The following is a 12,769-nucleotide window of genomic DNA, read 5'->3' on the forward strand; positions in this document are numbered from 1 at the left end:
CTTACTCAGTGACCTGATATTTGTTACTTAATTTGTATTAATAATGAGCAATTGTCAATGTGCCAGAATGGTCATTACATTCTTCATAATCTCCTAGTCCTGCAAGCCAAAGATAGCAATGTAATTAATATCTGTGATAAATGGAAGAGCTTGCCTGCTTTGTTTTCCTCTTTCCTTTTTCTTTCCTTATTTTTTTAATAGGCCTTGAAGAGAATCCGTTGAATCCTTTAATATGTGGTTTCCTTCTTGCTTTAACACTTCAAGTGACTACCAACCTCCAAAGAACTGGAAATAATTGACTGCTTTCTTTGTTTTAGAAAATGAGAAATGAGTGCCGTCTCTCACTGTTCTCATTTGTACAGAGAAGACAACCCATGTGGAAGTGATAAAAGGACTTCACAATCTCAGTTCACAGCCTCCCAGATGAAAACAAAAAAAACCATGGGGTGATATGTCTTTATCAACAACTGCCAGTCAGTAACTATTTTGTCATGTGCAAATAAATTAATGCACATTTGCTGAATCTGCTCATTGGATCTCAAGTCTCCCAGAAAGAAGTGCTGACAAGTAGAAACAGCTGTCACATGGACCCCTAGCAAGCCAGCATGAAACTCGTTGCCTATTGTAGTTTTATTGTCCTTATAATTACAATAATAAATAAAACCCCAAGACCTTCAGTGTCCACTGTGAAGCTTCAAATTACAGCTTCAATTTGAGGACAGTGGCATAGGACTGGCTTTCTGACTTCTCCAATACTTTTGTGATCCTCTCTTCATGTTTTACTTTTGGAAGGCAAGAATTTGCTCAAATTCCCTCAAATGGCCAGAAAATGGATCATTTAAGAAGAAACACCTCAGCAACAGTGGAGGATCCACTAAGACAATGAGAAGTATCATTCTACTACAGCACCCTTAAAGGTAATTCATTTAGTAGAAAAAATACCCAGGTACTAACTTTGTAAATTTCTGAGAAATGCAATTTGGGAATCTCAAAGAAGCAATAGTGAAATTTGAACTGCAGTGGGACTTTTGATAAACCAAACTCAAAGGCAACTGACAATGAAAGAGAAAGGAATCCTGAAGCTTCCAAGGAGGCCAACACAAGGAGAGAAACACAACTAGGCTTTGATGAATGGGATTAACATTTCTTCCACAATAAATCAAGTTTATGATCTGAAGCCTTATAATCCACTATTCTAAGATAAAAGTCCTCTTTATGAAAATAATAATTAACCTATAAATAATCAATTAAACAAAGGTATGAGTTGAGTATGGACATGTCCTTAAGACTTTGGGAGAAATGAAATATTTAGCTCATTTGATGAAAATAGAATATGCCTCATATTTATTTACCTTGGAATTCATATATTGAAAATAGCTTCAGCCCTTGAGGCTTTTTCTTCTGAAAGTCTAGTTCTTCCCAGAACCTTCATTTTAGGGAGAATGTCCAAGCATCCCATAGCTCCATTCCTCTCTAGGCTGTATTTCTGATTCTCTTGGATTTTTCTTTAATTCCTCCTTTTTTTCTAGCTCCATATTTTAACTTACTTCCATATATCTTCTTCCCCCATTAGAAGGTAAACTACCTGAGGCCAGCAATTTCTTTTTGTATTTTCATTCTCAGTGATTAACACAATGTCTAACAAACAAATAAGTGCTTAATGAATGCTTATTGACTTGACAGAAAATATTTTGTATTTAATGGAAGAAGATCATTCACATATTGTAGAGCTTGGATTAAACAGTAAGCCTATTCAGAATTCCATAATCCAAAAGCAGAACAGGATAATGATGAACTAGGTCCAGCCACTTCCCCAAGAGACAATGATTTGGTTGGGCAGAAGTATCTTTCTCCATTCCCTCTGTCTGTCCTTGATCAGAGGAAAACATTGTTACTTCAAAAAGTCAGGTGATTTACATTCTCCATTAGCCTCTGCAGCAGTGTCAATGTGTGATAACAAAATTGGAATTAGGACTAGAAAACAAATTGAATATACAAAAGACAAGAAGACTCAAGACTACCTAGGAATCCAGCAGAGGTTACACTCATTTAAAGGAAACTTCATAAGTTTTTTATGAAGGGAATAAAAGACTTTCAATGATCAGGAACTATGAGGTACTTATTTGGCATATATGTTTTGTATGATTGAACCCAAAATGTAACTGTGGGAGATTATATCACAGACTTTGGGGGGAACTGGCTTTAAAACAATTTCTTCTTTCAACTTCTTAGCAAATGTTCCTCTCTATTTTGTGGAGGTGTAAACTTGTCATTAAACATTGGGAAGTAAATACATTGGGGAGGGATGCTAAGCAATTTTTCTAATAGGTCATTGTGACCCCTATTAAGGGTAGATCCTAGAACTGTGAGGGACAAACTTGTCAGCTATCTCTGGGGACCCAACCTATCAGGGATAATGGGAGTTTTCTGGAAACAAAAGCTTGACTTTTTCAAACACTGAACTATTTGGAAAAAAATTTACTGAATTTTGTCAGATTAGGACCAAGTGAGTACTTAAAGCCAAAAAGCAAACAGAAGATAGCTATTTGATTTAAGTCAACACGTTTTTTTTCTTTTCCAAAGGAGCTCATATGGTATAAACACAGCCTTAGTAATATATTGTCCTAAGATTTTCATTATCTAAGCTTATAAGCTCAAAAGAGGTTTCCTAAAGAAGGTATTTTGATTTCTTGACATGTGTTTAGAAACTTGTTCTGCTTTCTCACAGAATATCTGTACTTCAGCATATGGCAAATAAATTGCTATTATTTGCATTATGGCCAATTTATTTATGCTGATTATATGCATTAAAAGGCTAAAATTTCATGAAATGAGATTTCTTATTCTGTTTGGATATAAAATAAGACCAAATTAATATACTTCTTAAATCACCTGTCCAAGGAGAACTTGGAAGTCATGCCTTCATTTAGCTACAACCTCTTTATGTAAATCATAGGCTATCAGAGTTGTTAGAGACTTTAATGATCACCGATGTTTTCGTTTAAAGAAAAATAATCAATAAATAAGTTAATTTCCTCCAGTACTGGATCAAATAGTTTCCTTTTGGACACAGATCTCAATTTTAAATTAGTTTTGAAACTTATAAAAGAACGGAACCTTAAATTATTAGTACTTCACTAATTTGTACCATTCTCTAACTTTTTACTTACAAAATGGAATAACTTTTGCTTTAATACTTATTCCCCGATTTAGACTGCAATTTATATACATGTTCTCTTCCCAGACAATTTTTATCCATGTCTTCCTACAAATCATCTATGAAGGGTCCAATTTGAAAAGGAATTTAATCTACATCTTGTTATTAACATAAAGATTATATCTCTTTAGATATAGGAAATAGCTGGTTACCAACATGTCATATCAGCTGTTTGCATACAGTAAGATCATTGACTTGTCCAGAAATTTTAAAACCTATATCACTTTAGAAGATGAGAATAAAAAGAGAGTTGGTACTGGAATTATAGGTCTGATCATAAGTGATTTAAACAATTGGTTGACAGAAATGGGAAGTATTAAGATAGTGTGGCTGTCAAAATTTATTAGAGAAGCTTACCTTAATGTTAAGGAACTAATTAACCAAATAACTGGAATTTAACAAGGTAGTAACAAAGATACTAAAAAAAGACCCAAGAAGCCATTTCAGTCAACATTTGTTTTGCTTGCCAGAAAGACATAGAAGTCAAGGACAGCATTAGATTAGAACATAAACTTGTTAAAAATATTACAAATGAGAACAATGGAAAATAATTATCAATGTCATCATATAAAATATAAAAAAGACAATGGAAAATAAAGTCAATTTGAAGAAATACTGGTTAGTATAAGAAGAAAATTAAATATTGAGAAGCAATTTTCTGAGTCAAACTGATATTTATTGTTAGATAAGTAAATCACAATTCCAGTGTCTAGACACATCTAGTACTATTGTATAAGACTGAGATTTGAATTTCCTAAGCTTTTAAAATCTACAAAAAAGAGTAGAATTACAGAAAAGGGGGAGTAAGATAAATGTTTCTTTTAGAGTGGTCAACCAGGGTTTTGTTGTTGTTTTTTTATATGGTTTCTTTCTTCAAGAATATAAAGTGTTTTCTTATTTTGGGGACAATTATATCATTTCTATTCCACATATGGTAAAAAGCCATGGTTATGCTATAGCTTCAAAGCCAACTGAGATGTCATAAATTTCCAGTCCTAAGAGCATCTAGACACATTCCAGGATGTCAAAGGCATGTGCACAATTCCCCTTGAAATGAGTATTTTGACAAAACTTTCAAAGGATTTTCTTTGTTATTTTACTCACAATAGAATTTTTGATTACTGACTTTCATATATAAGTATTCAATCAGTTGATAATTAGGATTATTTCTTATAACTTATCACTAAAATACTGATTATCTAGTATCATTACATGCAGAGAATATATATTCAGAGGTATATAATACTAAATATAAACTGAAGTTTTAAAATTAGATTATGTTTTATACTAATAACTCAATAATATCATCTCATTCTAAGAACTTTTATAGATAAGACAGGACAGACAACAAATATATTTAAAACATAATAAATCTATAGGCAGAATTATCTTTTGGGAAATTGTATAATATTTTCAATGACTCAATATTTCCCTTAAGAAAGGCCTGTCTTTCTTTTAACAACAGCACATTTCCAATAATTAGTTATATTATAGTCATGAATACCACAGTGCCTAAAGAATATATATTTAGTGTTATCCAAAGGGCAACAGAAATGCCTATCGTGGGCATTCATGAACTGTTAACATATTAAGAACCAAAGAATATGCAACAAAAATGGCATAAATAATGACATCAGTAATAAATATAGATAAGGATAATGATGAAAAAGTAGATTGGCTATATGGCAAGCACAATGAATAGGATAGATAGTCTCTATGATACATTGTATTTACATGATGTTAAAAGAAGTAGAATAAGGGTCTTTAATGCAGAAGATAAATCCTTTGGAAGATTTATAGGAGAACATAGATAATTGTCACAAAGACTGAACAATACTCTGTTCTACTTTTCAGAGGGAAGACCTATTGATCTATTCCACCCATATACATATCTTTTAAAAGGACTATAGATATATAAGAAAGTGGGTGAAGTATTGAACAGGATAAAGAATGTGGGACAAATTGCATTTGTGCATTTATAAAATACTTTCAATAACTCTGGGCAGCTCTCTGTAACAGAATATACCTCATTTTGAGGGTCACTATTTTTCTACTAATTCAATATGCCAGCAAATTGTGAAAAACATTTATATGAAAAGAATTGAAAATATAAATAATCTAAAAAGCAAAGGAAAGTATCATATTGGTTATAAATTGGCTGTGATACATTACCAACTAACTGGCACATGTTAAGTATTGTTAAAGTTATCTCCAAGTACAGGTATGACAAGAAAAAGAGGTAGACCATTCATAAAACAAAAGAGATAACAGAGAACTACCAAAATGTGACACTGCTCTCCAGGAAGTATTCAAAATGAAGAGAGAGACTAGTAACATGTTGGGTCAATCATCAGTGGAGGAATTACGTCAATGAGAATTTCTCAAGATGAGGTTTATTACATTACATGGTAAGCAATGGGCTTCTGCACCAAGGTGATGGTTTTCTCAAAATGCAGAAGCAAGTCTGCCTATAAATTGAGTTTTTAGCTATCCTTATTATACTTCTGATTATATGTACAAATAATACAAGTTAACTCTACAAGATCAAGTTTAATTTTTATATCTATCATCTGTCTTTCCATCTAATTGGGAGCTTTAATGATGGCAAAGATGATACTCTATGTGTATGTGTGGTGTATTGTGTTTGTGTGTGTGCATACTTTCCCTCCTTTGTAAAATTGTCTTCAAAGATTCTGTAGTCTAAGGGAAAACTATTTTACTCTTCCATTAAATTTTTAGTACAGAAGTAAAAATTCTTTAGGGAAATGTTAAATTCTTTTTAAGTGAATACCCAATGTCTTAATGTAAATTTATGCTCAGATTTTCCCTGGTATTCAATTTTGATTTATTTCTCTGCATAGATGACATCACTGCACACATATTATATTAAAGTTCTACACTATGTCCATCATTCCAAAGATACGTAATGAGGAGATAGAAATATCATGGATTTTTTTAAAATAGAAAAAGAAAGGATATGAATACTTCCCTTATAGTCTCATTGTCAAACCTGAAGTTGAAATACCATAAATTTTAATACTGGATAGGATGATCCCTTTGCTTTTTGAATGACTTAGAGTCATCACAAGTGAATAGAAACAGAATATGGAGTAAAAATTGGGTGGTCCTTGAAGTGTCTTCCTTTCTTTTCCATCCTGAATTAATTTTCAAGGGCATACAGTCAATGAATCTATATAGGGGTTTTAGATGGCTTAAAAAAACAACCTAGATAATTTTGCTCCTGCTAAGTGAACATAAACATGATTTTAATTTCAATTGGACCCCAAAGATTTGAAATGTGAAAGGTTATGCATTTCTAAAACTTAATTCTAGTACAGTTCCAAATAAACTGAGTAGTCTATGTTCTCTCTCAAGGTGTCATCAAAAACATTTTCTATTAAAATGCCACATTCTTTCCCAAATAATATAGTGTTATCTAATAATGCTAACTAAATGCATTAAAAGGCACCCATTTGTACCAATCAAGTACCAATGAGAATTAAAGTTAAAGTTAAAGGGGAGATAAGCTAAATGGCAGATGAGTAATAAAATAAAGGTAACCTTGCCCTTAACATCAGAACTGGGACAGTAATGCTTCCAGTACTCCTGAAGGTTAATTAAAACTTCCAAAAGAAACTAGCTTTAAATATGTGTCTAGTGGCTTAAAGTTAAATGACAAGAAATAGAACCAGTCAATAAAACAAAGTGGTCAACTCATTTTTTATATGTCACTTCCTGCCTGCCTTCTGTTTTGAATTGAAGCATGACTTGCTATTAAATTGACATTCAATTGCTTCACCTTAGAAATGATGAGACTTTCCTATAGGGACTTAATACTCTAAAGTCTAATGAGAAAAGAAATCAAAAGCAATATTGTACATAGATTGGGTCAGTTACAATGATTTATTTCCAAACAACTTGATGGAAGAATAATATGCAAAGTTAAAAGGAATTTTCTCAAAAATATTCATTAAGCATAATGTACTATGTAACCCTGTGTATTAGATAATGAAACTTGGTGAATTATAGTGGTGAGAATTTTATAGAAGTTGCACCAGGAAGCAAATCAAAGGAGAAACTGAATCTTCTTGAGCCCCTCCCCTATACTACTTCCTGTTCCTTTCAACTGTCTGGGTAATGATCTCACAGATGGTACTTTGAAGATTTTCCCCCTAATAACCAAATCCCACAACCACTCCTTTAACTAAAGGGTCTTTTATTCTCTGGGGAGAGGGGTAAGAAGAGGTTAAGGTGTGTGAAGAGAAATTAGGGTCTCCCTAATTTCTAATTTATCTCGTTGATTGAAGATTTGAAATATATTCAGTTCAGCAAACAAAATTATCTTCCCTTAAGGGTAGATATCTACAGCACTGCTGACAAGTCTCTTTTGGACTAAACCAAATTTCTCTTCAGTTCAGAGTCTATGTAGAAGGCAATAGCCAGAGAGGAGATGAAGGGGTCTGTCTTCCACCTTCAGGTAGAAACAGCCAAGCAGGAATATAGTCTCAGGCAGCTGAAGCTTCTTAAATGCTTTTTCCTAAGGTTCTATTGGAACTGTCTCCCCATCTTAGTTGATTGACATTCCCAAAAGTTCTAAGCTCCTATCACTTTTGCAGATGTATTTTTCTTTGCCCAAATAATTGTTTATTTACACCTTCCTAAATTTGGATAAAGGTATTTTCATGATACTGGTAGAAATGTCACAAGAATAATTCTAATGTCATTTCACTTCTTTTAATGCTGATAATATTTTTAAAATTACATTCATATTCAAATCTTCTAATGTTGAGAATATAACTAGTAAATGCAGAGATCAAGACCCAGACCCAGATAAAGAAATATTGAAGAAAGAAAAACAAGAGGAGTCATTTAAAAAGATGTCAGTATTAGGGATCTGCTTACATAAAATACACAGAATCTAGTTTGTTAATGAGTATGAAGCTTTCTAAATTTCATAGGGATCAACATATCTGTGATTTTAACAAACAAGGTTGGAAGCCACTATTCTTTAATGGTCTCCTATAAAAGATCTACTGAATAGCACCAAGGAGCTGTTCTCTTGTCACTAGCAGGAGGGAAAAGAGAAAAATGAATACACAGACTCCAAAAAATTTGTCTAAAGTCATGCCTACTACTTTTAATCAAATTAGAAATGTACTACAAACTTCAAGATGTCATTCTAGAATAGAAGGGTATATCCCAGCTCTTCCCAGGGAGAATAAGTCATTTCCAGGCTATATTTGGAGGGAGTTCTACCATTAAAGGAGTCAGTTTGGAATGAGGGGAGTCTGAACCTTATTAACCAAACAGTAAAGTATCTCTCATTGAAATCCAAATGACTCATTTAGTACCATAGAATTAAATCAAGAGGTTTTTACTTCTTTTTAGAGTTTCCCTATTCAGTGCCATGATTGCCAGGAAACCAATACTCTATTGACAAAAGCTGAGTAGAAGAGGGAATACTCCTTTTTCCTATTCAAATAGGATGACTAGTTATCAACTATAATATGGCTAAGAATGTAAGAGGTAAGAAGATCTGACAAGTTCTCAATCTTATTAATCTCATCGTTCTTCAAACTTTTCTGTTTTTTCTACAAAAGTTTTTGTTAGTTTTCGCATATCTAACACCAACCATTTGAGGTATTTAAGGCAATTTTTTACTCAAAACTTTCTCTTAATTAATGTGCTTATTTTATGAATTTTTAAAAAAAATTACTTGTCTTTGTATTTTAATTAAAAGAGAAATCATTTTGTAATATTTGAAGTTTCATGAATAATCACATGGAATGTGATATTCTAACTTTTCTTATCAAATCAAAAATATTTTTATATTGCTGATGATGAAAATTGCTCAATTTTCTTTTTAATGTTTTCTTATAACTTTTCATTGATAAATGTTGATGATTCTTACTCTACCTTTAATTAATGTTAGTTGAAATGCTAAAGCTAAATTATGGTTTATGCATAACTCAGACATCAATTAGAATAAAAAAGTAAAAAACTATAATTTTTGAACTTTGGTAATCAATCAAGAATAATTAAAATGAAGTATTAAAGGTTTATTTTGTTTTGCAGAAAAATCTAGTGAATGAAGATATAGAATAAATGTTCTTAATATTTTGTGTTTTATGGACCTCTTTGGCAGACTGATGAAGCCTATAATCTCATTCTCAGAATATTTTAATGCATAAGTAAGACAAATATGATTAAAAAGGAAAATCAGTAACATTTTAATCTAGTTATCAAAACATATGCATTTGTAAAAAGTTAATGAAATCCAGCTTAAGAACATTTGCTATAGAAAAAAATTAATTATTAGATATAAACATTTGCTAATGAGAATTTTCTTTATTAAATGAATTGTCTTCTCAATACCAAATAACTAGATTGGTTGATTGGGGTATTTTAAAAATTTATATTTATTTTGATTTTTACAGATAGCACTTATAATCCCTGGCCTTTCTTCTACATCTAGGCTAAGGGAATAAAAAATTTGGTGGTGAGGGAGATTCTTAATAGCTATGTTCAATTAGATAATTGATTGCAATTAAATTAGCATTTACTGATTACAAAGTAATTTGCCAGCTCTGTCAGTGATGTAAAATGAATAAAAGATTGTATTTTAGACAGGACAGTATTGTATAACAGACAAGATTCTGGATTTGTAGTTGCTAAGATCACATGTGTGCCTTTGTGTAATCTACTTCATCTCTCTACGCCTGGGTTTCCTCACTAGTAAAATGAAATGGTTGGACTAGATAATCTCTAAATTTGCTTACAATTGATCCATGATCCTATAAATTCTATCCTCAAGGATTTTGTGGTTTTGTGGCTAAAATGGCATATACATACTTTAAATCAGCAGTACAGTCATCCCTCACGTTATCCCAGTTAACTTATCACAGCTTCACTATATTGCTGTTTAAAAAAAAATCTAATTTTGTATGGAATTTTCCCTATAATGCAGGATTTTGTGGGTGAATACCCTACTGTAACAATGGAAATATAGTACCCTAATACTACTTGTGCAAGTTTGCCAACTTGAGATTGTACATGGAACACTATTGGCTGATGGGATGAAAGGCAACCAACCACAGTGCTGTGTTCTGTATCCTGGGCACTGATTGACCCAGTGTGGGAAGTTGTGTGAGAAAGAGTTATTAAGTGGGAAAGGTTAATAAGAGTATGGAAAAGCTTTACAGGAGAATGGGAAAGGTTTATAAAGCCTTTAAAATATATAAAAAATGGGGGCAGCTGGGTAGCTCAGGAGATTGAGAGCCAGGCCTAGAGACAGGAGGTCATAGGTTCAAATCTGGCCTCAGACACTTCCTAGCTGTGTGACCCTCCTGGGCAAGTCCCTTAACCTCCATTGCCTATCCCTTACCATTCTTCTGCCTTGGAACCAATACACAGTATTGATTCCAAGACAGAAAGTAAGGGTTGATATATATATATATATATATATATATATATATATATATATATATGGCTACTTTGTGGATTTTCACCTATGGGGAGTGGTCTTTGGGATGTCACTACCACACTAGGTGAGGGATCACTGTATACCAATAATTATGAATACTATATGAATTCAGGATATGTTGACAGCAACTATGGAGGGGAATGATCAGAGAATGTATTCTAGTCAGAAAAGAGGATGAATGAGTAAAATCACTAAAGCAAAAATGAATCTTTTATATTCATGGGATATGGAAGAGGTTAAATTACCTGTGTCTAAAGGATCATATTGTTAAGTTCAGGACATACGATTGGAAAATTATGGGAAATTTGAGTTATAGAGGATCTTTAAGGTTAAGCTGAGCAGTTTGGGGTTTATCCTTAGAAAAACAGGGAGCCATGAAAGGATTCTGAGCAGAACATTGGCATAATGAGAGTAATATTTTTAAGGAGAATATTCTTAGAGTAATATATACACTGACTTGAAGCAAAAGAAAACTAGAAACATGGGAACCACTTAGGGTGCTACTTCAATAATGCAGGTGTGATTATGGCAGGAAAAAAAATCTCCAAACCACTAATATTAAATGAAATGAAAATTAAAAATAGATCTGAGAATTCAAAGCACATCCACTAAATTGCTAAAAATGATAAAAGTTAGAAATTGTCAATGTTGGTTTGGCTTTGAATGAAAGGCACAATAATATATTAATCAGAGCTAGGTTTTGGTCTAACTAGTACAAAAAGTAAGTAAGAATTAAATGACAAAAGTCACTAAACCATTCATACATCTTTTGACCCAGAGATTCTACCATGAAAGAAAGATTGAGCGAATCCCAGAAAGGCTTATATGAAGTGATACAAAGTAAAGAAGGCAGAACCATGAATATGCACATAATGAGAACTTGTGGGACATAGTAAAAAAAAAAATTACTGACTCTGAATTTAAAGGACATGTGTTCAAATATTACCTGTGATTACACTGCTGTGATCTTTTGGGAGTATCATTTTCTAATTTGTAAAAATAAGTCATTGGACTAGGTTTTGGAAGTCTCTTCCAGCTCTCCAGGTCTATGATCCTGAGTTTAAGCACTAACTAAAACATACAGATGAAACAATGCTAAAGACAAATAAAACAAGTTTACCTTCAATGACCAATTTCAATTTCACAGATGATGAAATATGCTCCCCTACAAATTTTAGTAAAGAACTGGCCAGGTATGGGGTTGGATGGCCTATGGATATAGAATGCTGCATATACTGATAGATACAGTTATTTCTTTGGTTAGTTATGCTTCTGTTTCTTGTTGTAAAAAAAAATCTCGATAGAATAGGTTATATTTGGGAAAATGAATATAATTTTAAACACAGAAGTTAAAAGAAAGTGAAAAAATGGAGGGGCAATGTTAATAGATCAAAGTGTACATTTTGACTCAACAAACAAAGATTGACTACTGAATAACCTTAAAAAACCAAACCCCTTAACTTTTTATTGACTCCTTTTTACATGGACTTGACAATTAGAGCTTTACAAAGATTTGTGAAATGAAATTTCTTTTTCAGTATTATATTAATTTTATAGTGGTATACTATAATATTGAGTAGACTTGATAGTTGAATTCCATTAACTAAAATTCACAATAGGGAAAATGAGTGAAAGGTTTTTCCTGTAAAAAACCTTTAGTCAAAATTTCTTACATCAAAACCAAAATACTTAGAAATATTTACTGATTTTGAAAGTGTTCATTCCAATTTCCTTGGGGAATGCTGGGAATCACAGAGATAGTTCTTAAGAGATTGTAACTGTGTCCAGACAAGTAAAAAAACTGAAAGTGATTTTTTAAATTATTTTTATTTCAAGTAGTTATTTTACATATTATTTTGGAAACTTCTTAAATTATAAGTGAAGCCAAAACCATATGGATAGATCTTTCATTTGTAAATACTCATTATACTGCTTTCTAGCAAAATATGATATAATCTAATGGTAGGTTAGTTTAAATTTACAGGAGAACAAAAATCATAACATATTATTTTATACCATGTCAGCAGCCTAACATGGGAAGTACTAATTGTATTCACTCTGTTTTTCCC

The 12,769-nt window shown here is 32.2% G+C and overlaps 1 protein-coding gene and 1 long non-coding RNA gene across 8 annotated transcripts in view; one reads left to right on the forward strand and one right to left on the reverse strand.

The window, feature by feature from the left end:
* Nucleotides 1-12,769, reverse strand: part of MACROD2 (mono-ADP ribosylhydrolase 2) — a 2,426,984-nt gene that overhangs the window by 617,849 nt on the left and 1,796,366 nt on the right. The gene's annotated exons all lie outside the window — the stretch shown is intronic.
* Nucleotides 242-12,769, forward strand: part of LOC130458362 (uncharacterized) — a 43,428-nt gene continuing 30,900 nt past the window's right edge. For 2 of the 7 annotated variants that reach the window (XR_008917601.1, XR_008917603.1), the window contains exon 1: nucleotides 939-2,115. This is a non-coding gene — a long non-coding RNA (uncharacterized LOC130458362). Of the gene's footprint in view, nucleotides 918-938; nucleotides 2,116-12,769 lie in introns of those variants that run through there. The other 5 variants (XR_008917599.1, XR_008917602.1, XR_008917604.1 and 2 more) reach the window with 5 other exon arrangements.

Source organism: Monodelphis domestica, chromosome 1 (genome assembly GCF_027887165.1).
Source record: "Monodelphis domestica isolate mMonDom1 chromosome 1, mMonDom1.pri, whole genome shotgun sequence".
In the NCBI taxonomy this organism is placed as follows: Eukaryota; Metazoa; Chordata; class Mammalia; order Didelphimorphia; family Didelphidae; genus Monodelphis; species Monodelphis domestica.